The 24906-nt window shown below is 41.7% G+C and overlaps 1 pseudogene; it reads left to right on the forward strand.

Annotated features, from left to right (window-relative positions):
• Positions 1 to 16932: 16932 nt before the first annotated feature.
• Positions 16933 to 21544, forward strand: Spdl1-ps1 (spindle apparatus coiled-coil protein 1, pseudogene 1; annotated as a pseudogene).
• Positions 21545 to 24906: the final 3362 nt, after the last annotated feature.

The raw sequence follows: 24906 nt of genomic DNA on the forward strand, positions 1-24906 counted from the left end.
ATCCTCAAAGAGGGGCGGGGACTCATAAGGCCCGCCCCTTTCCATGGCAGACTGATAATAGGCCCAATCTTGTGCCAGTCTTCCCCCCCCCCCCCCCCCCCCGGAGCTGGGGACCGAACCCAGGGCCTTGCGCTTGCTAGGCAAGCGCTCTACCACTGAGCTAAATCCCCAACCCCTCTTGTGCCAGTCTTATGCCGGTAATTGCAGCAGCTGAGAGTTTAAGGATACTGATCTCTGTCGTGTGTGTGTGTGTGTGTGTGTGTGTGTGTGTGTGTGTGTGTGTGTCTGTGTCTGTGTCTGTGTGTCTGTGGGTATATGTATATGTGTATGTGTACCTATGCGTATGCGTGTATACACTTACATGAATGTATACATACATATGGCGACCTGATAGGTGCATTATATCCATTTAGCAAAGCAATAGCAGTCCCTTCACTTGCTTATGATCTCCCCAGCCTGGGGGCTTTTGACTTGGATTACAGTAGCATCAATCCCCTTCTCCAGAGTAGGCCTCCCTCTAATCTAATCAAAAAGTGATTTGTTACACTCCAAACAACCGTGCCACTGTTGCTCCAGGGGGCACACTCTCCTTGGCTGGTCAGTAGTGTAACACACAGAGTCCATGGCTGAGTAAGAGACTGACGACTACTCTCTCCAGTCGCTTGCATAGCACATTTATGCCCTAGGAAAGTTCATAGCTGGGAGGCTATTTCTAGCTCCATTCTAGCTTGTTTTCTGTTGTCTTACCAACAAGGCCTACGGTGTCTTAAGCCATGTGAAGTAGGTACTTAAGTAGAAAAGACACCTTGATTTTACATTTGAGAAGGAAGTCTGGGTGAGGTGACGTAACAAGCAAGCAGAAGGAGCAGGATTAGAGCTAAGATGTGTTTAACTGCTGTCTGGGGTTTCAACTCCTTTACAATAGAGCATGCCGGTCAATCCATCATGTATTACCTAAGTGTGGTGGCACATGGCTATGGTCACAGACTTCACCTGGAGGGCTGAGGCAGGAGTATGGAAGGTATGGGCTGCCAGCATGGGTTACAAAACATTAATGAACTTCATGATAGTGACTGGAAAAACAAGTTTTTAAAAGCTTTTCTTTGGGTCTAATAATCTTAACTCCTAACAATTGCAGAGTCAGCATTTTATCACTGAACCCAACAGGGACTTCTATGCATAAAACCAAAGTGCACAGTTCTTGTCAAATATTAGCACTGAAAAAATAAAACAATAACTGAATATTTTCCCCCTTCAAACAACAGTAACTGTCCAAGGAGAAGTCTACACTTCCACTTGATGTCATTTTGCTACTTTTTATGAATTCGACAGCTGTGCATTTGGAATATGTTCAGATTCTATTTGCAGCCACATCACGTGAACAAAGGGTCTGTACATCTGTGTCTTCAGATCTCTAGCATACTCTGTGTTTGTAGGCTGCCTTATGTAGCCTAGCGCACACGAGTATGTTCAACTACCATAGTTCTTCTGCAATGCTTGCACTCTTTCTAAAATTAGATAAGATAATGAGGCAATGGTTTCTATAGTTTTATATTTGGTTAAGGATAAAAATAATATGCGTCAATCATAGTTTATTCCTGTGGAACTGACCTCCATGTACAAAAAAAAAATTGACATTTGACATATGTTGACATACCCCCCCCCCCGCTCAGTAAGGGATCCAATAAACAATAACAACATACACACACACACACACACACACACACACACACACACACACACACACACACGCTGGAAATGTATTTTAGTTGGCTAACACGCATGAGGCCCCAGGTTCCGTAGTTCTGCTTAGATCAGAGGTGGTAGCACACACTTTTAAAGCTAGCAGTTGGGAAATAAAGGCAGGAATATCAGGAGTTCAAGTTCATCTTCAGACACTTAATAAGTCTGAGGCTACCCTGGGCTACCCGAGACCCTGTCCTAACAAACAGGCAACCATGTATCATCATCATACTGAAGGCTCAGTAATTTCTCGCTATCATCTAATTCTAAACAATTAAAAACTTCCTAGTTATCCCAGTGCCCTTCTCCTCCCTCCCCTTTGTTGCTGTGGTTTTAAGACAGTGTCTCATGAACCCCAGCCTCTGAAACTCACTGAGTAACAGACCTCTTGATCATTTGCCAACACTGTTTGAGTGCTGGAATTACAGGAAAGTACCATCATGACTGTCCATCAATTTTTTTTTATAATTTTACTTATTTATTTCTGAAATAGCATTTTAATCTGTAGTCCAAGCCGGTTTACAACTCATCGTGGCTTCAAACTCCAGGTGATCCTCCTGCCTCAGTCTTCTAAGTGCTAGGACTACAGGTAAGAGCTACCATTTATGACTAAAAAGCAGTTTGGTTGAATTCGTGACGCTGTAAAAACTCCAACCCAAATAAGCCCGTGCAAAGAAACACAACTTAATTAATATGAGTATAAGCCGTGTGCCTTGATTGGGCAGATCTACCACTGCCCTACTCTATTCTCCAGCTATGAGATTCCTTATCACTTGTGGTTTCTCCAGGCCACTTGCTTCTGCTCTATCTTCCTTCCACCTCCTCCTCTGTCATCCTCTCCTCCTCTCCTTCTCTCTCAAACTCTTCAGCTCCACCCTCCCTTCCCCTGCCCAATCACCGGCTCTCACCATTATTTCACAAGTTAAAATGGAGAGAAGGTTCAGATGAAGTCACCTGAGTATATGATTCACTCCTCGACGCAGGCAGCCCTTCTTGGGGAAGTGGAATTAGCATCAAATACAAACAGCACCAGGGCAATCCAAAACAAAATCAAATCTAATAAAACTCCGTGCATTGTGTTTAGTTGCCAGGTCTGATGAGTCTACCTTAATGACAGCAGTAGTCCTTCTACTCTTCAAGTGCTGGGATTACAGGTATGAACTACCCCTGGTTTAGGGGTGCTGGAGCTCAAACACTTGCGTGTTATACAAGTTCTCTGCCAATGGAGATGTTTCCAGCCCTATAGTATTTTCTCTTTTCTTCTTTCCAGATAGAGTCTCATTATATAACAAAAGCTGACCTGGAATTTGCTATGTAGACCATTTAATGAGTGTGAGGCTACATTGTCTCAACAAACAAACTTGCAATCATCTATCATCACCACACTGAAGTAATCTTTGTTTTTTTAATCTCCCAAACATTGGCGATTCAGATTTATCTGTATCTGTTTTACTTGCAATTAATAAGGGTCATTTTGCTCTAGAATTTTCTTTGCTCTTAGTTTAGATATTTTCAAATGATATGCTTGAGTAATTTAGGAAAGTAAAAAAGTAATTAAGAAAGTAAAGATAGCAGTTTAGAGGCAAATGACATCCATAAGATTTGGCTAATTGTGAAAGTGAAATTAGTTTAACACTATAAGACCACGAAGTGTCTTTGATAGTTTGTATATGATTGGCCTAGGGAGTGGCACTATTAGAAGTTATGGCCCTGTTGGAGGAGGTGTGGTCTTGGAGTAGGTGTGTCACTGTGGGTATGAGCTTTAAGACTCTCATCCTAGTTGCCTGGAAGCCAGTATTCTGCTAGGAGCCTTCAGATGAAGGTGTAGAGTTGCCTTGGTCATGGTGTCTGTTCACAGCAGTAAAACCCTAACTGAGCTGATGTCCATGGAGGTTGGGATCTCTAGAAAAGAGCTGACATTCAAAAGTTAAGTTTCGAGCTGGGGATGGTGGCCCACACCCTGCAGTTTCAGCACTTGGGGTGCTGGAGGCAAGAATGTTAGGAACTCAAGGTCGTCTTCAGCCACATAGTGAGTTTGAAGCTAGCCTGAGTTACATGAGACCAGTCTCGAAAACAAAACAAAGGAAAACAAAACGAAACATAGCACAGCACGGCAAAGCAAAGCAGAGCAGAGCAAAACAAACACAAAACAGGACCTGGAGAAAGGGCTCATTAGTTGAGTGGTTATTGCCCTTGAAATAGGTTCCATTCCTGGCATCAACACCAGGTGACCCACCACCTACCTATGACTCTAGTTCCAGGAGACAGCCAACTCTGCGACCTCCACAGGCACCTGCCTGTACACGACGAACACAGACTCTAGCAGGCACCCACATAGCCACATGAAAACAAAGCAAAACCCAGCAGAGAACAAAGGAAGGATGGAGTTTTAAATAGGGTGATTATTAACCACTGTCTATTTCCAGAAAGGATTCTGTGGGACTGGAATGGGGGCTCTAATTAAAGCTGTGCACGTGAGAGTTACAGGCAAAAGTAGGTCTCCCATAGAGATTGACTGAGAGCAGAGAGGGCAGGGCCCAGAACAGACGGATGAGCCTTGAAGGCACATAGTCAAGGGACTTCACTGGAACATAAAGTTCCCTTTCTCAGGCCAGTGAGATGCTGCAGTGGGTCAAGGTGCTTGACCGTGGTTGGAACCCTAGGACCCACATGTTGGAAGGACAGACTTACTCCCCCAAGTTGTCCCTGGATCTCCACAGATGTGCAGTACCATCCCCCACCCCAAAGTAAACAAAATCTAATAAAGCTGTCGTTCTCTACCTTGTAAACCTGAGGGATGGGTTAGAAGACCTGGTGGAAGACATCTAGGGCTTGTCCCTAGAAAATGTGGACAGATGGCTGCTCCCTTGTAATTTTCCAAGCATGCATGGCGCCTTCTCCGACAACAGCGTAAATGAAGTGAGCTTTGAAACTCCTGTACTTTACAAAGTCAGGGCTCTAGCTAGCCTGGCTTTTAGTTCAGAACAAAGGTAAAATAACTTACAGATGTTTGATGATTGTGCATGACTAGGGTGAGGCTAGCACTCGTAAAAATGACAGCTTATTAAGTTGAAAGAATCACATTAGAAATGGCTTATAAAATTGAGACTGACTTCTCAAGGAAGCTAACATGTTTATACAAACACAGATTAGACAAAAACTGACTGAAATAGTATACTTGGTCACAGACCGGAATGTGAGTACGATGTACATTTTAATTTGTATTAAGGATAGAGAGGCTAGGAACGTGGCTCAATTAGCGGGATGCTTGTTTCGTATACACAACGCCTCGAGCGTGATAGTTAACCTAAATAAGCCAATAGTGTGTGGTGATCCAAGTCAATAGTCTTAGCTCTCTGGAAAATATAGGCATGAGGGTCAGAAGTTCAAGGTCATCCTTACCTGTAAACTGAATATGAAGCCTTTCTGGGCTACCTGAGACACCTGCCTCAAAAATCAAAACCAAACTGAGTCAAACAAAAAGAAAAAAAAGTCATTTGAATATTTTTCAGCAAATATAGACCTGGTTTTATCAACAGTGTATTAAGAACTAGGCAAAGTTTGGAAAACTATGTGAAATACAGGGAAAAAGAGGTAAGGCTTTGAGTTAAGAAAAGGAAAAAAGAAAAGAAAAGAGAAAAGGAAGGTGGTGCTCGGGAGACAGATCCGCAGTTGTGAACACTGGCTGCTCTTCCAGAGGGCCTGGGTTTGAATCCCAGCATTTATATGATAGGGTACAACCATCTGTAACTCTAGTTCCAGATAATAGAATCCTCTTTCCTGGCTTCCAGGGCACAGCACACATGTGGTGCACAGACATGCATACAGGCAGAACATCTGTACATAAAATAAAAGTAAAATCTAAAAACCTTCAGGGTACCTGGTGTCTCGGTACATACCTTTGATCTCAGCACTTGGGAGGCAGAGGCTGGGGGATGGATCTCTGTGGATTAGAGGCCAGACTAGTCTACAAAGTGAGTTGCAGACAGTCAGGGTCTCATAGTGAGGCCCTCAAAAAATGCAAAGTGTAATTTCTCTGTGCTAGAGTTAATCACAGCTTAGGAAATAATAGGAGTTATGATATTTGTATGTTTCTTTTTTTGAGATATTCCAATATTTACTCACATTTACAATAAATTGCTTTTTTACATATCACCTAAGAACTGAAGGAAAACACATTTGCAACTGGGAATGCCTATGTCATCTATGTAATAATCGGAAGAAAATGGATTCTTATTTGTTTTGTTGATTTGAGATGGAGTCTGACGTCATAGCCTTGGCTGGCCTGGCACTTGTTCTGTGGACTAGGTTGACCTTGAACTTTCGGTGACCCTCCTGAATCTGCATCTGGAGAACTGGGGTGAGAGACCCGGAGCAGCCACACTTGGCTTCTTATTCATTTTAGAATTTGGGTTTAGGATATTTTGTGAGTTGAATTAAAAATCAGGAGTCGATCCTTGCATCTAGAGCCTCGATTTTCTAGCTATTTTTAGGTGAGCTGTTAAAACTCATAGCACCTAATTTTGAATAGGCAATGTGGGTGGGAAGAGTAGGCAGGGCTTTTCAATAGGACTTAATTGTTCTGAAACTGTGAATGCATAATTATGTAATTTGTTATGATGAATTTTCATTTTTAGACTTCTATGGTAGGCATCATTAAGGCTTATGTGGAAATCATGTAATTCTGATTTGTATAGCTTTAGATCATCAGCTCCTAAATATATACTAATTACTGACTGTATAATAAATCATCTCCACTGGTACCCTGTGCAAACTTAAAATAAGAACGTCGTCATGAAGGAAAACACTTAAACTGTTGGAGTAGCACAGTTATTCAAAAGAGAACACCTAGAGAATATTAATGTAATTTTGCCCCACATGGCTATGCATAGCATTTTCACTTTTTGAGGCATAAAAATGCAGATAGCACAAATGCAAACTAGTTGGATGAGGTCAGTTTGACAATAGGTAGGAAGTGGAATCTGGTTAGATATATTTCTGATATTAAGCATCCCTTTAAATGTTATTTTATTCTTTTGAAATTGTCGATAAACTAATCTTTAACAATATTATGGTTGTATACAGCGAGTGCTTTTTAGAGTTTTACAGATATTGTCGGTGTGAATTAGATTTCTTGATACATCGCTTGCTTAGTGAGCACGAAGCTTTGGGTTCTATCCTCAGCATAGTGTAAGTGCCTGTAATAGCAGCTCTCCTGGAAGACTGGAGGGTCGGAAGTTCAAGGTCTCTCTAAACTTCGTGATGAGTTTAAGGTCAGCCTGAATATCTAAGACTGATTGACTGTCTGCCTGCCTATCATCTATCTATCTATCTATCTATCTATCTATCTATCTATCTATCTATCTATCTATCTATCTATCTATCTATCTATCTAGGCACCTACTTACCTACCTACCCACCTACCCACCTACCCACCTACCTACCAATTTCTGTAGGCATAACCTTATCGTGCACTGTGTAAAGATTATCCTTGAATTATTCAAATGCTGATTTCTGGGCCCAATCTCTGGTTGCAAAACATCGCTCTCCAATTATTCCCTGATTGGTCAATAAAGAAGCTGTCATCAGCCAATGACTGAGCAGGGGAGAGAATAGGGGTGGACTTCCTTCCAGACAGGGGCAGGTCGGAAGCCGAGAGAGGAAGTGGGGATTCGCAGTAGGGAGAGAGTCCAGGAGACACCTCCAGAAAACACCTGGAGCCTAGAGAGCCAGATCAGTACTAAAAGGCAAGAGTCATTGGCATCTTGACTGGAGGGTAGGCAGATTAGAGGATTGAAATAAAATAATACTGCTCAGTTACTGTGCCCTTAAAGTTTGTTAAGTAAAATAATAATCCACTCTCAATTATTTGGGAGCTACCTGTGCCGATAGGAAAACTGCAAGAAATATTTATAAACAGCCACTAACATATCTATATCTTTATACCTATATCATCTATATCTAAATCTATAAAGCTGGATATGGAGTATAGTAGCATACACAGAGGTAAGTGGATCTCTATGAGTTCAAAGACAGTCCAGTCAAAGTGGAGATTTCCAGGCCAGCCAAGGCTACATAGTAAGACCCTATCTCAAAATACTTAAAAAAAAAGACATGTAAAATTTAAAAAATATTTATTTTTATTTGTATGAACGAATGTTCTGCCTGCATATAAATATGGGTAGCAGGCATGTCTGGCATCCTCAGAGGCCAGAAAAATTCAATCTCCTGGGACTGGGTTTACAGGCAGCTGTGAACCATCACTTCGGTGCTAGGAATGAAAGCCGAGTCCTCTGGAAGGGCGGCTAGTGCTCTTAACCACCGAGCCGTTTCTCCAGCCCCAACTCTTTAAAAAAAAAAACTGCCACCTATAACACTTTATTCTCAACCCTAGGGTCTGTTGTTCTTTTATTTGGATTTTTGTTTTCCTAACTCAAAAAACTAATTTCCTCAGGTATTCCATTAATGCCCACATTTGCAACTTTGCTGCAAATTCTGCCTTTGCTTTCTTGAAAATACTTTTTAATTTTTGTACTATGAGGCTTTTTGTCTTTGTTTTCAGTAGAAGTTAGGGCTTGGCTACTCTACTTTTGTCTAGTGCTCTACTACTGAGCCACATCCGAAACTCTACTCTTCTTCTTCTTCTTCTTCTTCTTCTTCTTCTTCTTCTTCTTCTTCTTCTTCTTCTTCTTCCTCTTCCTCTTCCTCTTCCTCTTCCTCTTCCTCTTCCTCTTCCTCTTCCTCTTCTTCTTCTTCCTCTTCCTCTTCCCCTTCTCCTCCTCCTCCTCTTCCCCTCCCCTCCCCCCTCCTTCTCCGCCTCCTCCTCCTCCTCCCCCTCCTCCTTGTCATCATTATTCTGAAACAGGTTTTAACTAAGTTGCCCAGGCTGGCCTTGAACTCACTGTGTAGCCTATGAGGGCCTTGACTTTAAAGTCCTCCTGCCCCGATCTCTCAAATCACTGGGGTTATACACCTCTGCCATCACACCCAACTAGCCTCATTCTTGAAAGAGCTTTTCACCCTGTACCTTAGAATTACAGCTGACAGGATTTTGTTTTGTGATCAGTGTCCCTATAATCACAGGCTGATCCCAAACTCACTATGTAGTCCAGGCTGGCCTCCACCTTGCAAATCCTCCTGCCTCTGTTCCTCTGTCACTGAATCCTGGGAATTGCAGGCATGTTTCACAACACCCATCCTCATTTTCTTTTAGCCCATTGGGCACATCCCATGTTCTTCTGGGTTCTGTTGCTGCTGCTGAAACATATTCTTTCCTTCGGCACTTTAAAGGCTTTCCCTTTGGTTTTGGCATTCTGCAGCGTAACTGGCGTGGATCTAAGTGCGGACTTATTGTTCTTCAAATTGCTTAGGATTTGGACAGCTTCCTAAGTCTGTGGGTTGGCCATCTATCATCAGTTCTGAAAAGTTCTCAACCATTATCTTGTCCAAAATTGCTTATTGTCTTTTTGCTTTTTCTTTCAAAGCCATAATTAGATTTATTTTAAATCTTACAATGTCTTCAATTGTCACTTAGATTCTGTCATACGTATTTCATATAAATAGTTACAAAGAAGTCTTTTTTGTTTTTAATTTAAAATAAAAAAAAAACCCTTTTCTTTACCCATCTGTGTCTGTGTGTGTGCATGCGTGCATGCATGCGCATCCTTGTGCATGTGTGTGTGCCCTTGTATGTGTGTATGCATACGTGTGTGAGTGTGTATTTGTGTAGCAATGGATGTGTGTGTGCATGCTTGGGTGTGTGTTTGCGTGAGTTCATGCATGCGTGAGTGTGCGTGTGTGTCTGTGTGTGTGTCTGTGTGTGCACGCATGAGTGTGCGTGTGTGTCTCTCTGTGTGCGTTCGTGCGTGCGTGCGTGCGTGCGTACGTGTGTGTGTGTGTGTGTGTGTGTGTGTGTGTGTGTGTGTGTGTGACTTCAGGTGCCATCAGAAGCCAGAGGTGATGGATGCCCTGGAGCAGAAGTCACAGGTGATTGGTACTTACCCGAGGCAAGTGGTGGGAACTGAATTCAGGTCCTCTGCAAGAATGATCCTTATACTCTGAAACTTTCACCTTCTGTCTTCCAGCTCATATTTCAGCTGTGTCAAATAGATTGTTACACCTCTCCACTGATGTTTAAAATATTGCTTATCTCTCACTCCCTTAAGTTCTACTAAGCAGACTTCGGAGATAGCTCAATTGGTGACATGTTTGTCATACTAAGCATGAGGACTTGAAATCAATCTGCAGGACCCAAATATAAAAAAAGCTCAATTATAATCCCAGTGTTGGAGAGTCAGAGACACACGGATCCCTGGGATTCAATGTCCAGACAGTTTAGACAAATTCTTGAGCCTCAGGCCATTGAGAGATACTATCTCAAAACACATAGTAAAAAACTCTTTCCTAAATACCATCCACTACAGTTTATTATTTTCTTCACATAATGCTTTTTAAATTTTATTTATTTTTATTTGATGTGCATTGGTGTTAAAATTTATTTTTTTATTGGTGTTTGAGGGTGTCAGATTCCCTGGAAATGGAGTTGCAGACAGTTTTGAGCTGCCATGAGGTTGCTAGGAATTGAACTCAGGAGCTCTGGAAGAGCAGTCAGTGCTCTTAACCGCTGAGCCATCTCTCCAGCCCCCACATAATGCTAATTTTTTTTGACTCAGGGTCTCATTGTTTAGCCCTGGCTAGCCTGGAACTATGTAGACAAAGCTGGTCTCAAAACCAGAGATCTGCCTGCCTCTGTGTCCTGAGTGCTGTGATAAAGATGTGAACCACCATGCCCAGCCTTCACACTTGTCCTTCCTTCATATGCTAGGACTGTTACTTTACAGTTTGTCCTCCATAAATCCAATAACTTAGGTCCTTCTTAGTATTATCGTCTTATATTAGAGTGGCTTCTCACTAGCGGTATCTCTTTTAGTTAGGGTTTCTATTGCTCCAATGACATCTTGACCAAAGCAACTTGGGGAGAAAAGTGTTTAACACATCTAAATCATAAGACATTATCAAAGGAAATCAGGGCAGGAACTCAAGTAAGGCAGGAACCTGGGGGCAGGAGCTGATGCAGAAGCCATGGAGGGGTCCTGCTTATGGGCTTGCTCACCATGATTTGCTTAGCCTGCATTCTTTTATCTTTTTTTTTAAATTAGTTATATTATTTATTTACATTTCAAATGTTATCCCCCACCTCCCAGTTTCCTCTCTGTAACCTCCCTACCGAATTCCCCCTCTCCCTGCTTCTATGAGAGACCCCCCCCCCACTCCTGCCTCAGTGCCCTAGCATTCCCCTGTGCTGGGGAATCCAGCCTCTACAGGACCAAGGGCCACCCCCTCCCACTGATGCCAGAGAAGGCTATCCTCTGTTACATATGCAGCAGGAGCCATGGGTCCCTCCCCGTGTACTCTTTGGTTGGTGGTTTAGTTCCCGGGAACTCTCTGGGTGTCTGGTTAGTTGATATTATTGTTCTTCTTATGGTTGCAATCCCCCTCAGCTCCTTCAGTCCTTCCCCTAACTCCTCCACCGGGGTCCCCGTGCTCAGTCTGATGGTTGGCCGCGAGCATCTGAGCATCCGCATCTCTATTGGTCAGTTAGCCTGCTTTCTCATAGAAGTGAGAACCACCAGCACAGGGATGGCCCCACCCACAATGGCCGGAGCCCTTCCGGGTCAATCACTGTTTAATAAAATGCCTTCCAGGTCTGTTGATAGCCTGGTCTTATTGAGGCATTTCCTCAGCCTCCTTCCTCTGGGGCAACTCTAGCTTCCGTTAAGTGAATGTTAAGCTAGCGCAGCTTCCTACTTTATTTTATACTTACTATTTTTAAAATGTAAGCAGGTTCTCAGACTTGTATTGACATTAGTTTTTAAGGCTTCAGATGAGGATAGATTCCTTCAGAGAGGACTGCTGTTTGTTTTGCAGGTGTCTGAAAACTCAGATCAGTCAAAATCAATAATTATTAGCTGTAAGCTTCTCTGGGATTATCTTCTTTTTTTCGGAGCTGGGGACCGAACCCAGGGCCTTGCGCTTCCTAGGCAAGTGCTCTACCACTGAGCTAAATCCCCAACCTATTTTTTTTTTATTTTTTTTATTAACTTGAGTATTTCTTATATACATTTCAAGTGTTATTCCCTTTCCCGGTTTCCGGGCAAACATCCCCCTCCCCCCTCCCCTTCCTTATGGGTGTCCCCCTCCCAACCCTCCCCCCATTGCCGCCCTCCCCCCATAGTCTAGTTCACTGGGGGTTCAGTCTTAGCAGGACCCAGGGCTTCCCCTTCCACTGGTGCTCTTACTAGGATATTCATTGCTACCTATGGGGTCAGAGTCCAGGGTCAGTCCATGTATAGTCTTTAGGTAGTGGCTTAGTCCCTGGAAGCTCTGGTTGCTTGACATTGTTGTACTTTTGGGGTCTCGAGCCCCTTCAAGCTCTTCCAGTTCTTTCTCTGATTCCTTCAACGGGGGTCCTATTCTCAGTTCAGTGGTTTGCTGCTGGCATTCGCCTCTGTATTTGCTGTATTCTGGCTGTGTCTCTTAGGAGCGATCTACATCCGGCTCCTGTTGGTCTGCACTTCTTTGCTTCATCCATCTTGTCCAATTGGGTGGCTGTATATGTATGGACCACATGTGGGGCAGGCTCTGAATGGGTGTTCCTTCAGTCTCTGTTTTAATCTTTGCCTCTCCCTTCCCAGACAGGCTTATTTTTAACATATCTTCAGAACGACTAATCTTCGGTACTGCAGCTCTGGCATTTATCTCCCATAAGGCCATGTGGAAAGCAGACCTCAGTTTTGGGTCGGATTGAAATACAGGGGAAATTAAGGGGTCAGAGAAAGGGAGAGAACTGCTTACTGAGCAGTCTGTTTGAGTATCTTGTCAAGAATTTCTCAACTGCCTTCAGAGGGCTATTATAATCGCTTTTCTGAGAGAGAGAGAGAGAGAGAGAGAGAGAGAGAGAGAGAGAGAGAGAGAGAGAATCTCACAGACTCTGAACCATGTTTATAAGCTAGGATTGCCTTCACTTACAAATGGCTCACGAATAAGGAATAAGTGGTGACTACTCCTTCGAACTTTTCTTGACCTGTGTTTTTATTTACAGCCTAGAAACCTGTAGAGTGAATCTCCTAGCCCCTCAAAGTCTTCCTTACTAAAAAAAAAACAAAAACAAAAAAAAAACTGTTTACATAAAACTAGTTCATCAAAATATTCGATCTTCTGAATCTTTTGAACAGTGTAAATTAATTGAAAGGTCACCAACGTCACACATTGGGTTTGTTTTGTTTCCTAAGACAAGATTGCATTATTCTAGGTTACAAGTTATCCTAGGACTCCCTATGTAGCTCAGGCTGGTCATGAGCTTTAAATCCTCCTGCCTCAGCCTTTCAAGTGCTGTGACTACAGGGAGGCATCACCATGCCTGGCTTTATAGCTACTGTTGACTCTTGCTGGAGAAGCTCACCCGCCATGGGCACACAAACCTATCCTATTTCTCTCGTTTGTTTCTGTTTTCTTGAGACGAGGTCCTAGGTAACCTACACTAGCCTTGAGCTGTTTGTGTAGATGAGTCTGGTCTTGAACTCTGACTCTCCTGAGTGCACTACCTAAGTGCTAGCATTACAAGCATATGATACCGTACCTGGTGAGACCACCTTTTAAACATATATTTTAGATGAGTGTTTACAATCTGGCTGAGTAGTGTGTAGATTATTTTGCATCATTAAATAGGTGACTAAATATTATTATTCTAGAGTGCACTTAGCCGTGAACTCACTAATTTGTGGGCTCACTTTAGACAGTTTGACTATGTCTTACAATCTCTGTGATTTGCAACAACCACTCTTGTTTAACTCGTGTTTCAGGTCAGTAGCTGCATCTCCAAGAAGGTGGGTGAGCTTCAGATCTTCCTTCTCCCTCCTCTTCCCCAAACCCAATCCCCAGTCTCCTCCCCAGCTCTGCAGCAGACTACCTATTGTGATCTCTCCTCATTTTCTGTCTCAGTTCCCAGAGGTCTAAGCAGACCCTAGTGGGACACCTTGATTTCTTCCCTCCTGTGGACATCCCAGTCCCCCATCCCTATTCCTAAGTGTCGACTCCAATACCTTTTAGTACCTGACAAAACAGACTTCAAGCCAGAACTAATCAGAAGAGACAGGGAAGGTCATGATATAGTCACTCAGAGGACATTGCAATTTTAACATCTATGCACCAAACACATGGGCAAACAAAAGTTCATAAAACAAACACTACTACAGCTTAAATCACATACTGACCCTCACAAAGCGATGGTGGGAGGCTTCAATATCCCACTCTTACTGACAGACAGGTCATTCAGACAAAAAACAAACAGAGAAATGCTGGAGCTAACTGTCGTTATAAACCAAATATACCTAAAAGATATTTACAGAACATTTCACCCAAACACACCTTGATGTATCTTCTTCTTAGTAACTCATAGAACTTTCTCCAAAATTTATCACATTCATGGACACAAAGCAAATCTCAACAGATACAAGAAAACTGAAATAACACGCTGCATCCTAGCTGACCACCACAGATTAAAGCTGGATATCAACAACTGAGAGAACAGAATGCTTCCAAAGTCATGGAAACGGTACGACTCTCTACTGAATGAAAAGTGGGTCAAGGCAGAAATAAAGAAATTAAAGACTTTCTAGAATTGAATGAAAATGAATGCACAACACACCCAAACCTTTGGGGCACAATGAAGGCAGTTCTCTGAGGCAAGTTAATAACACTAAGTGCCTACATTAAAAAGATTGGAGAGATCTCATTTTAGTAAGAACACACATGAAAGCTTTAGAATGAATAGAAGAAATCACACAAGAAAGGAGTAAGTGGCAAGAAATAATCAAACTCAAGGCTAAAATCAATAAAATAGAAACAAAAATTACAAAATATCAGTGAAACAAAGAGTTGGTTCTTTGAGAAAAATCAGTAAGATCAACAAATCCTTACTTAAACTAATGAACAGACACAGAGAAAATATCCAAGTTAACAAAACTAGAAACAAGAAAGAGGGCCACGACAACAGACACCAAGGAAATCCAGAGAATTACGAGGACATATTTTTAAAAACTGCACTTCACTAAACTGGAAGATCTAAACAAAATGAATAATTTTCTCAATAGATACCACTTATAAAGTTAAATCAAGATCAGATAAGCAATTTAAACAAAGTTATACCTGCTAGTAAAACAGAAGCAGTTATTAAATGTCTCCCAACCAAAAAAAAGTGCAGTGCTGGATGGTTTTATTCCAGAATTCTAGCAGACTTTCAAATGAAGAGTTAACACTAATACTTTGCAAATTATGCCACAAAGTAGAAACAGAAGGAACACTGCCTAAATTCATTTTACGAGACCATTTACCCTGATACCTAAATGAAACAAAGACATAACAAAGAAAAAGAATTACAGACCAATTTTCCTTATGAATACAGATGCAAAAATAATAAAGTACTTGCAAACTGAATTGAAGAACATAGCAAAAAGGTCATCCACCATGACCACCTAGGCTTCATCCCTGAGATGTAGGGATCATTCAATATACATAAATTGATAAATGTAATTCACCATGGAAGCAGTCTGAAAGAAAAAAACTCACATGACCATCTCATTAGTTCAGAAAAGAGCTTTGACAAAATCTAATACCCCTTCATGATAAAATTCTTGAAGAGATTAGGGATACAAGAGACTTACCTAAACGTAATAAATGCAATTTACAGCAAGCCCTTAGCTAACATCAACCTGAATGGAGAGAAACTCAAAGCAATACCTTTAAAATCAGGAACAAGACAATGCCATTAACTCTCTCCATATCTATTTGATATAGTACTTGAAGTCTTTTTTAGAGCAATAAGAAAACTGAAGGAGAGCAAGAGGACACACATTGGAAAGGAAAAGGTCCAAGTATAATTATTTGCAGATGATGTGATAGTCTACAGAAGTGAGCCTAAACATTTCACTGGAAAACTCCCACAGCTGATAAACACTTTCATTACAGTAGCTGGATACAAAATTAATTAAAAAGAATCAGTAGTCCTTCTATGTACAAATGACTAACAAACTGAGAAAGAAATCAGGGAAACAAACATCTTTTACCAATAGCCTTAGATAATAAAAGTATCTTGGGGTAACTCTAACCAAGCAGGTGAATGACTTGTATGATAAAAACTTTAAGGATGGAAGATCCTTATTGATCAGTAGGATGAATATAATGGAATATAATATAATATAATGAATATAATGGAATTGGCTACCAAGGGCAATCTACAGATTAAATGCAATTGCTGTCAACATTCCAAAACAATCCTTCACAGGTCTTGAAAGGACAATCTTCAGCTTCATGTGGAAACAGAAAAAAGAAAAAAGGAAAATCTAGGATAGATAAAACAATCCTGAATAATAAAAGAAACTGCTGTATCACCATCCTGATTTCAAGTCGTATCACAGAGCCACAGTAATAAAAACAGTATGGCTTTATTGATAGATATGACAAGATTGATATATTGATCAATGGAGTCAAGTTGAAGACTAAGACACAAATCTACCCATGGATACCTGAGTTTTGCTAAGGAAGCCAGAAATATACTTTGAAAGAAAGGTAACATCTTCAACAAATGGTGCTGGTCAAATCGGATTGAGGCATGCAGAAGAATCTGAATAGGTCCATATTTATTAACTTGCACAAAATTCAACTCCAAATGGATCAAGGAATTCAATGTAAAACCAGAAACATTGAACTTGATAGGCGAGAATGTGAGGGACGGCCCTGAATGAATTGGCACAGGAGAAGACTTTCTGAACAGAACACCAATGGCACAGACACAAAGATCAACAGTCAATAAAGGGGGCCTCATGAAACTGAGAAGCTTCTGTAAGGCAAAGGGCACCGTCGTTTGGACAAAGCAGCAGCCTACAGAATGGAAAAGGATTTTTACCAACTATACATTCAATAGAGGGCTAACATCCAAATACATAAAGACCTCAGAAAAGTAGGTATGAAGAAAACAAATAATCTAGCTGAAAACAGGGTACAGAGCTAAACAGGGCCTTCTCAAAAGAGGAAACTCAAATGGATGAGAAATGTTTTACATTTTCAATATCCCTAGTCATCAGGGAAATGCGGATCAAAACTACTTTGAGATTTCATCTAGCAGCAGTCAGGATGGCTGAGATCAATAGCACAAGTGACAGCTCATGCTGGTAAGGGGATGTGGAGCAAGGGGAACACTAATGTATTGCTGGTGGGAGTGCAAGCTGGCAAACACTCTTTTTTTTTTTTCTTTTTTTCGGAGCTGGGGACCGAACCCAGGGCCTTGCTCTTGCTAGGCAAGCGCTCTACCACTGAGCTAAATCCCCAACCCCCAGGAAAACACTCTTATGGATACCAGTGTGGCAGTTCCTCCGGAAGATGGAAATCAATCCACTTCAAGACCAGCCATACTATTCTTGAGCGCACACAGAAAGGATGCTTCATCCCACCTCAGAGACACTTGCTCAACCATACTCATTACTGCTGTACTCAGAACATTCAGACATGGGAAAGAACCTAGATGTTCCTTAGTAGAAGAATGGCCAAAGAAAATGTACATTTACACAATAGAGTAGTACTCAGCTGTTAAAATATATGAAATCATGAAATTTGCAGGTAAATGGATGGAACTAGAAAAAAAAACATCCTGAGTTAACCCAGGTGCAGAAAGAGAAATATGGTATGGATTGCTTTTATGTGGACATTAGCTGTGAACCTCCCACAGCTGGTAAACATTTTCAATAAAGTAGCTTGATACAAAATTAACTTAAAAAAATCAGTAATCCTTCTATACAAATGACTAACAAACTATAAGCAAGCTGAAATCCACAGAACCATAAGGGTTAATTATAGAGTAAGGGACTAGGGGACTAGGAAACCGAAATAGAATAGTTATGGATGGATTGGGGCTGGTTGGAGGCTAGAACAGAAGGACCGAGTAGAGGAGAGAAAGAAGTGAGATGGGAGGAGGGAATGCAGGGGTAGATGGCTAAAACTAAGGGCTATTTGAGGGGTAGTTTGGAAACCCAACTCAGTAGATACTTCCTTAAATACATTCGTTTAAGTAGGCTACATAAATGAAACTGCTAAATAATGGGAAAGACAAAGCCACAACCGAACATCTCTTGTCATCAAATAAAGTTTCTACTGCTGGGATTGGGTTATACCTAACTGAGTTGTTGGCCAAAGGGGTCTTGAGAGTCCCCAAGCAATCCATGCTGTTGCCAAGACTTGCTTTCCACAAACTGATGGTTAAGTACTATTGATAACAATAACACCTACATGACTCAACCAACAGGGAGAAGCTGAGCTGGTGCCTACGTAGAGCCCTTACCTTTATGTTCTAGTATCTCTGGTATAGGAAGCTACTCACCTGTTACCAAAGGAGAAACACAAACACTAACCCAGCCACAACCCTGTTGATCTACAATGATGTCCCGCCTGCAGGATATGCTATTACAATGGTGGCACAAAGTCTGTGGGAGCAACCAAATAATGTCTGGTTTGACTTAAGGCCCATTCCATGAGATGGAATCTATACCGACAATGTTTAGGAGACCAAGATCCTGAGAATACATAGCTCAGAGATCTAGAATAAAATCAAATACTACTAATGTTCTAAAACAGGGGCAGCAGCAGCAACAATAACAGAACATAGCAATAGAATGACTCCTAGTGGCATTCTGCTATACATATAGGTCAGTGCCTTGTTCTGTCAACATCAGAGAAACTTATTTCCTGCAGCGGAGGGGAACAAATACAGAGACCCAAAACCAGACAATATGCAGAGAACACAGAACCCTTAAACCTAAATAAATGTGAAACTTCTCCCCTCAGTCCTCAGGGAACCCCTCTGAAGAGGAGAGAAGAAGAGTGTGAGAGCCAGAGGGGATAGAGGACACCAAGAAAACACTGGCAAAACAACATGGTCAATTCAGATATGAATTCACAGAGACTGAGGGGGCATGCACAGGGCTTACCCAGGTCTGGACCAGATGTGGTCTTAGAGCTGAGAGAAGTGGACTCATGCCTTCATAACCAAACACAGAAGCAATCTCTAATTGTAAACCACTTGAAAATGTAAATTTAGTTTCCTCCAAGGAGTTCACTGGGGAAACAAACTACTCTTAAGGGCTGGCTGCATGCCCAATAGAAGATGGCCAACAGAATTGAGCCCAAACAGCATCCTTAGAATTTCTTTGTCTCATAACGTTGTATCTGGGCTCTCCCCTCCCCCTAATTTTATCTTATTTTAAATTTTTAAAAACATTTATTTACATGTATTTTTTTTTCTGCTGCCTTTTTTACCTTATAGGTCCTTTGTGTATTTATTATGGCTTACAGTTTAGTGTTTTTATGAAGTTCCTGACTGTGTAAATGAGTGGGACTTTTTCTTGTGCTTTCTCTTGGGCTTCTTTCCTTCTGTTTGTTTTGTCTAATGTCATTTTTATTTTATCTTATTATATTTTATTATTATTATCCCCTAGAAGCCTGTTTGTTTTCTCATGAGAGAGTAGATCCAGGTGGAGGTGGTTGGCGAGGAGCTGGGAGGAGTAGACGGAGGGGAGACCAGAATCAGGATATATTATCTGAGAAAAGAACCTATTTTCAATGAAAGGAAAACATAAATAAACAAACCAACCCACAAAATATCAGAGGGGGTAGGAGGGTCCTGCATATATAGACTTGCTCGAAGTGAGTTCCAAAAGCAGTTAATGAAGGTGCCATTGTGGGTCTGTAGTGAGAGTTCTGGTTTCTTTAAATCCAGTTATGTTAATGTGAATAGGTTTTTGTTTTGATCTAAGGTATGGCATAAGAGGCTGCTTCGAAGCAGTTGGTTGGAAACAGGAAACACGGAGACATGTATCACGGATCTCCAAAACGAGCTCAGAGTGTGAAAAATGACGACTGATAGCTGCGCAGCACATCTTAGAGCTACTGCGGAGGCAAACTGGAGGGCAGAACCAATCAGATAAATACCATGAAGAGACAGATGATGGCAACTGAGAATTATAATCGAGAGAGGTCGAGCTAAGGACAGTCTGAGCTGGGAAAGTGAGGCTGTGAGACGTCAACAGAGAATGCAGCTGGTGAAGTTAGAAATGCAGCCACACAGGGGCCACAGACAGGAAGTGAATGACCTGAAAAATAAGTCAGAAAACTGAAAAATAAGTCGATGAGCCTAATGACAAACAACTGAAGCAGAAGCTGGATTGCCAGGAGGAACTTCTCTCTCGTGAATCAGAAGAACTCCAGCTAACATCCGGACATGTGTGCTCAATAGCTTGTCTTCGGAGAGGCTGGCTCTGTAGACTGAGCCGACTGAAGCTGAGGTGTGAAGAAGTGAGCTAGCTGTAGTACAAACAAGAGCAACTAGGATGGTTCAGCATCTCCCTATCGCACCAGACAGTCCAGTTTAAAGAAGAAAAAGGATTGAGAGAAGGAAGCCGCATCTTATTATAATGTCCTGGAGAAAGCTTGAATACAAAGTCAAGTTCTTCAGGTGCAGTTGGCCTTGGATTCTAACTGCAAATTCTGTCCACAGAGGTGGAGGGTGGAAGGGTGGCAGCAGAACGCTAGCTCAGCTTGATGAAAGTCAAGGATCAGTCACCCAGAGAGCGGATGAGCAATATGATGTTACAAATCTCTACGTTAATGAGGATGAAGGGATCTCAAACCGAATTTGAGCAGCAGGAATGGTTGTCTGTCCTGTTGGAACAGAAGAATGATGACATAAAATACCTCTTAGGTGAAATTAGTAAGAACTTACTAATCTGGAGAAATTGAAGAGCTTATGTGAAAGTATGGAATCTAAGCCTTCCACAGCAGCCAACCCTTACACAGCACCTACTACATAGACATACTTCAGCTAAAGCTTGACACTAAAAAAAGAAAATGAAGGCACAAGAGGAGAACTGTCTATACAGAGACTAAAGCCATTTTTTTTGAGAGTTAGCTGGCCCCTTATATTGAATTGAAACTGCAGATGAAAGATAACTGCAGCTTTCAGAAAGTGAAAGTATGAAACTGAGAGCTAAGCTAGATGAATCAAACCTGAAGTATGCGCCCAAAGAGATAATCGAATAACTGTACCCAAAAAGAGGTGGGGGCTTCTGCCATTGAATATAACCACTCTAGCCAAGGTAGCTGCTGTCATTGCCATTAGGGAAGAAATTTCTAGACACTCACTTCAGACGGAGGGAAGGAGTCCTGTCTTGTAGAACAATGTTATCTGGTGGCCTTAAGAGCTTGTGATAAAGTTGAGGAGCTTGGAAAAAGATCCACCTCATTTATTAGGATAATACAAGGCTCTGGAGAAGTCTTCACAGATTTCTTACAGAGATTGGTTTTAGCTGTAAACAAACAGGACTCGGACCCTGATGCCAGACAGGCATTGATAGAGACTCATCAAAGACTGAATATAAGAGAGTTATTAAACCACTAAAATCACAAGAAGCACCAACAGACGAATGGATAAGGGATACAACTGATACTGGCTCTCACAAGCATCATCATGCCAATATCATAGGACAAGTGATAACTAGAGGTCTCTGATGTCAAAATACCTGCTTTAATTTCCATGAACTCAGTCATTTGTAAAGAAATTATAAGGCTAAAAGTCTCAGGGCTTAAAATGTCAGGTGCACTAATTCTGAGGATGTCTTAGGGTTTTACTGCTGTGAAGAGACATGATGACTAAGGCAACTCTTATAAAGGACATTTAATTGGGGCTGGCTTATAGTTTCAGAGGTTCAGTCCATTATCGCCCCCCCCCCCCCCGCCCCCAGGATCGAACCCAGGGCCTTGCGCTTGCTAGGCAAGCGCTTTACCACTGAGCTAAATCCCGGTTCAGTCCATTATCATCACAGCAGGAAATATGGCAACTTGCAGTGCTAGAGGACCTGAGAGTTATACTTCTTGATTTGAAGGCAGCCAGGATGAGGGTCCCTACACAGGGTAGAGCTTGAGAACTAGCAGTCCACAAAGCCCACTCCCACAGTGGCACACTTCCTCCAACAAGGCCATACCTCCTAATAGGGTCATAAGTTGAGAGTCAGACATTCAAACACATGTATTCATAGAGGCAAAACCTATTCAAACCATCATATTCCACTCTCCGGTTACCATAGACTTGTAGCCACAACATAATGCAAAATGCATTTAGTCCAACTTCAAAAGTCCCCCCAGTCTATCACAGTCACAACAATGTTTAAAAGCCCAAAGTTCAAAGTTTCTTCTGAGATTCATGCAATCTGTCAACTGTAATCCCCTTTAAAATCAAAATTAAAAAAACAGATCATATACTGATTATACTGGCATCATAGGATATACATTGGCATTCCAAAATGTCATAGTGTGGAAACACTGGACCAAAAATCAGCTGGGTAAACTCCAAGCTCTGCATCCTCTTGTCTGATGTCCAACTCCTTTCAGCTTTGTTGACTGCAACACAATTCTTCGTCCTGGACTGGTTCCACTCCCTGTTAGCAGCTTTCCTCAGCAGGTATCCCATGACTCAGGCATCTCTAACATCTTGGTGTTAAGCACATTGGATATTGTTTTTACCTTCCCCAGGAAATGATTAAAATTTCAAGTTCCAATGTTAAACACTTAAAATGTTAAATGTTCTTTTTGCCTATTTAAGAAGAGACTAAAGAAACAACTTCAAAAAACAAAGTTAGGGGGCTGGAAAAATGGCTGAGTGATTAAGAGCACTAGTTGTTCTTGCAGAGGCCCTAGGTTTGATTCTCAGCACCCATGACTATCTTTATCTCTAGTTCCAGGGGATCTGATGCCATCTTCTGACCCTCATGGGCATCAGGTATGCACATGGTGCACATTCACACCTACATTCAGACACAAAATACTCATACACATAAATCAATGCAAAGCTGTTTTAATAAAAACCGAATGTAGAACACAAAGCACAGTTGCATGGTTAAAGTGTTTTTTTAAACATAAGATTTATTTTTATTTCTGTGTATGTATGTATGTCTGTGTACCACGTGGTACACAACTTCAGCTTCTCTCCACAGCTCCTTTAAACCTAGAGCTTTCCCTGTAACTGAGGCTTCATCTCTGCCAATGGCCTTAGCATCTCATATTGCGCCCCTCAGATGCTCTCCATGACCCCTTCAATCAGCAACTTTTATGCTGAGGAAGCCAGTACTACCCAGGAGACACATTGTTAAATTTAGCTGTCAGCTTGAGTTGCATCCTTGGTCCCCAGTTTCTGTGTGCTGATCCTGAAGGAAATACTTCCCGGAAGATTTCACCTGAATGCTATTGGTTGAAGAGACTCTAGCCACTTCCGGCATGGCAGACAGGGATGTGGCAGGCCTAGCCTTTTTCCCCAGTTCCCTCTGCCTTGCTAAAAACTGTTAGATTGCATTCCTAAAGCTAGCCCTCAAGGTCTATTCCCTTATTTGGTCAATGCCTCCTCCTGAGGCTAACTACCAAGGTTCAGCTATCAAAGTATTTAAGTCCAGCAATCAAAAGTCCCTATTGGATCACTTAATTAACATGTCCAATCAAAATTAAACATCTCATTATAATATGGGGGTTCCCCGTTTATCTTTATAAACTGCCATTTGCTTATGTGCCATGCTTGACTTTTCTCTGTCCAAAAGCAGTCCTTTGTCCCACTCTGAGACAAATACCTCTTCCCCTTCTCTCTCTCCCCTTTTCTCCCCTCTCCTTGTTCCCTTTACCTTCTCCCTCTTCCCCTATGCCTTGTCTTTGTTCCTTATTCCTGCCCTCTGTCCTTCTGGGCCAAATCAATCTTCTGTGTGCCGAGAACATGGTCTTGGATATCTTCAGCCAGCTCTGAGGTTCTGACATTGGTCACAGGTGATTTTTTTTTTTTCAGCCTCCGTTAATGTTACAGCATCAATTATCATGGTCAAGGTTTTATATTCACAGATTCTTAATTCAAAATATAACAAGAGCTGAGTGGCACATACATTTAATCCAAAACTTGGGAGGCGAGGCAGAAGGATCTCTGAGTTCAAGGCCAACCTGGTTTACAGAATGAGTTCCAGGACTGCCAGGGCTACACTCAGAAACACTATCTCAAAAAAGCAAAAAACAAACAACCCTCCTCCCAAAACCAACAACAGCAAGCAAAACAACAACAACAAAACAACAACAAACAACACAAGAACAACAAAACCACCAAACCAAACCAAAAAAAAAAATGACATGAATGGCCCTGATAGTTGCTTCTGAAACTTCACAAGCCAGGCCTCCATTATGTTGTGCCTCTCTCAACATTTTTACTTTCCAGGTTCCCACAACAGCTCTGAGTACTCACCAATGATTTTTAGCCCAAAGTTCCAAAATCCTTATACAATCTTCCTAAAAACAACATGGTTTAATTACAGCAATATCTCACGTTCCTGGTACCAATTTCTGTTCTGATTTGCTTTACAAAGACGCCAACTTGGGGGTAAAAGAGTTTATTTGGCTTACAGCTCCCAGTCCATCATTAAGGGACTGTAAGGCAGGAAGTCAAAGGCAAGAATTGAAGCAGAGCCCATGGAAGAATATCTTCTTTGCTGCATACTAACTTTTCCTTCAGACTTACATACAGCTACTCTCTTACACAACCCAGGGCCATCCAACTAGGTATAGCACCTTCTGCAGTGGCTGGGCCCTTCTATGTCAATTAGCAATCTAGAAATGCCCCAGAGTCCATTGGCTAATTCGATGGAAGCAATTCCTTAATCCACCTTCTCTTTTCCCAGGTATGTCTAGATTTGTGTCAAGTTGACAAAAACTATGATACACTAGACAGGGCTGGATTTGAACTTTCAATCCTCCTGCCTCAGTCTTCTGAATAGCTACCATTACAAGGTTCTGTCATGTTTGGTTATGGAGGATATTTATTCTACTCAGCAGTGATATGTCAGAACCATTAATTATTCATGACAAATATTAGCATTGAGATATAGAAGTGTTTGAGAAAGCTACATTTGTTTTCCAACAGCCTCTTTACTTTCAATTACTTGCATTCAATTTAAAAGAAGGTTTCATTTTCAGTTATGTGTTTGTGAGTACAGGTACCCATGGAGTCCAGACATGGGTATCGGATCTCCTGGAGTTGGC

Source organism: Rattus norvegicus, chromosome 7 (genome assembly GCF_036323735.1).
Source record: "Rattus norvegicus strain BN/NHsdMcwi chromosome 7, GRCr8, whole genome shotgun sequence".
NCBI classification, from domain to species: domain Eukaryota; kingdom Metazoa; phylum Chordata; class Mammalia; order Rodentia; family Muridae; genus Rattus; species Rattus norvegicus.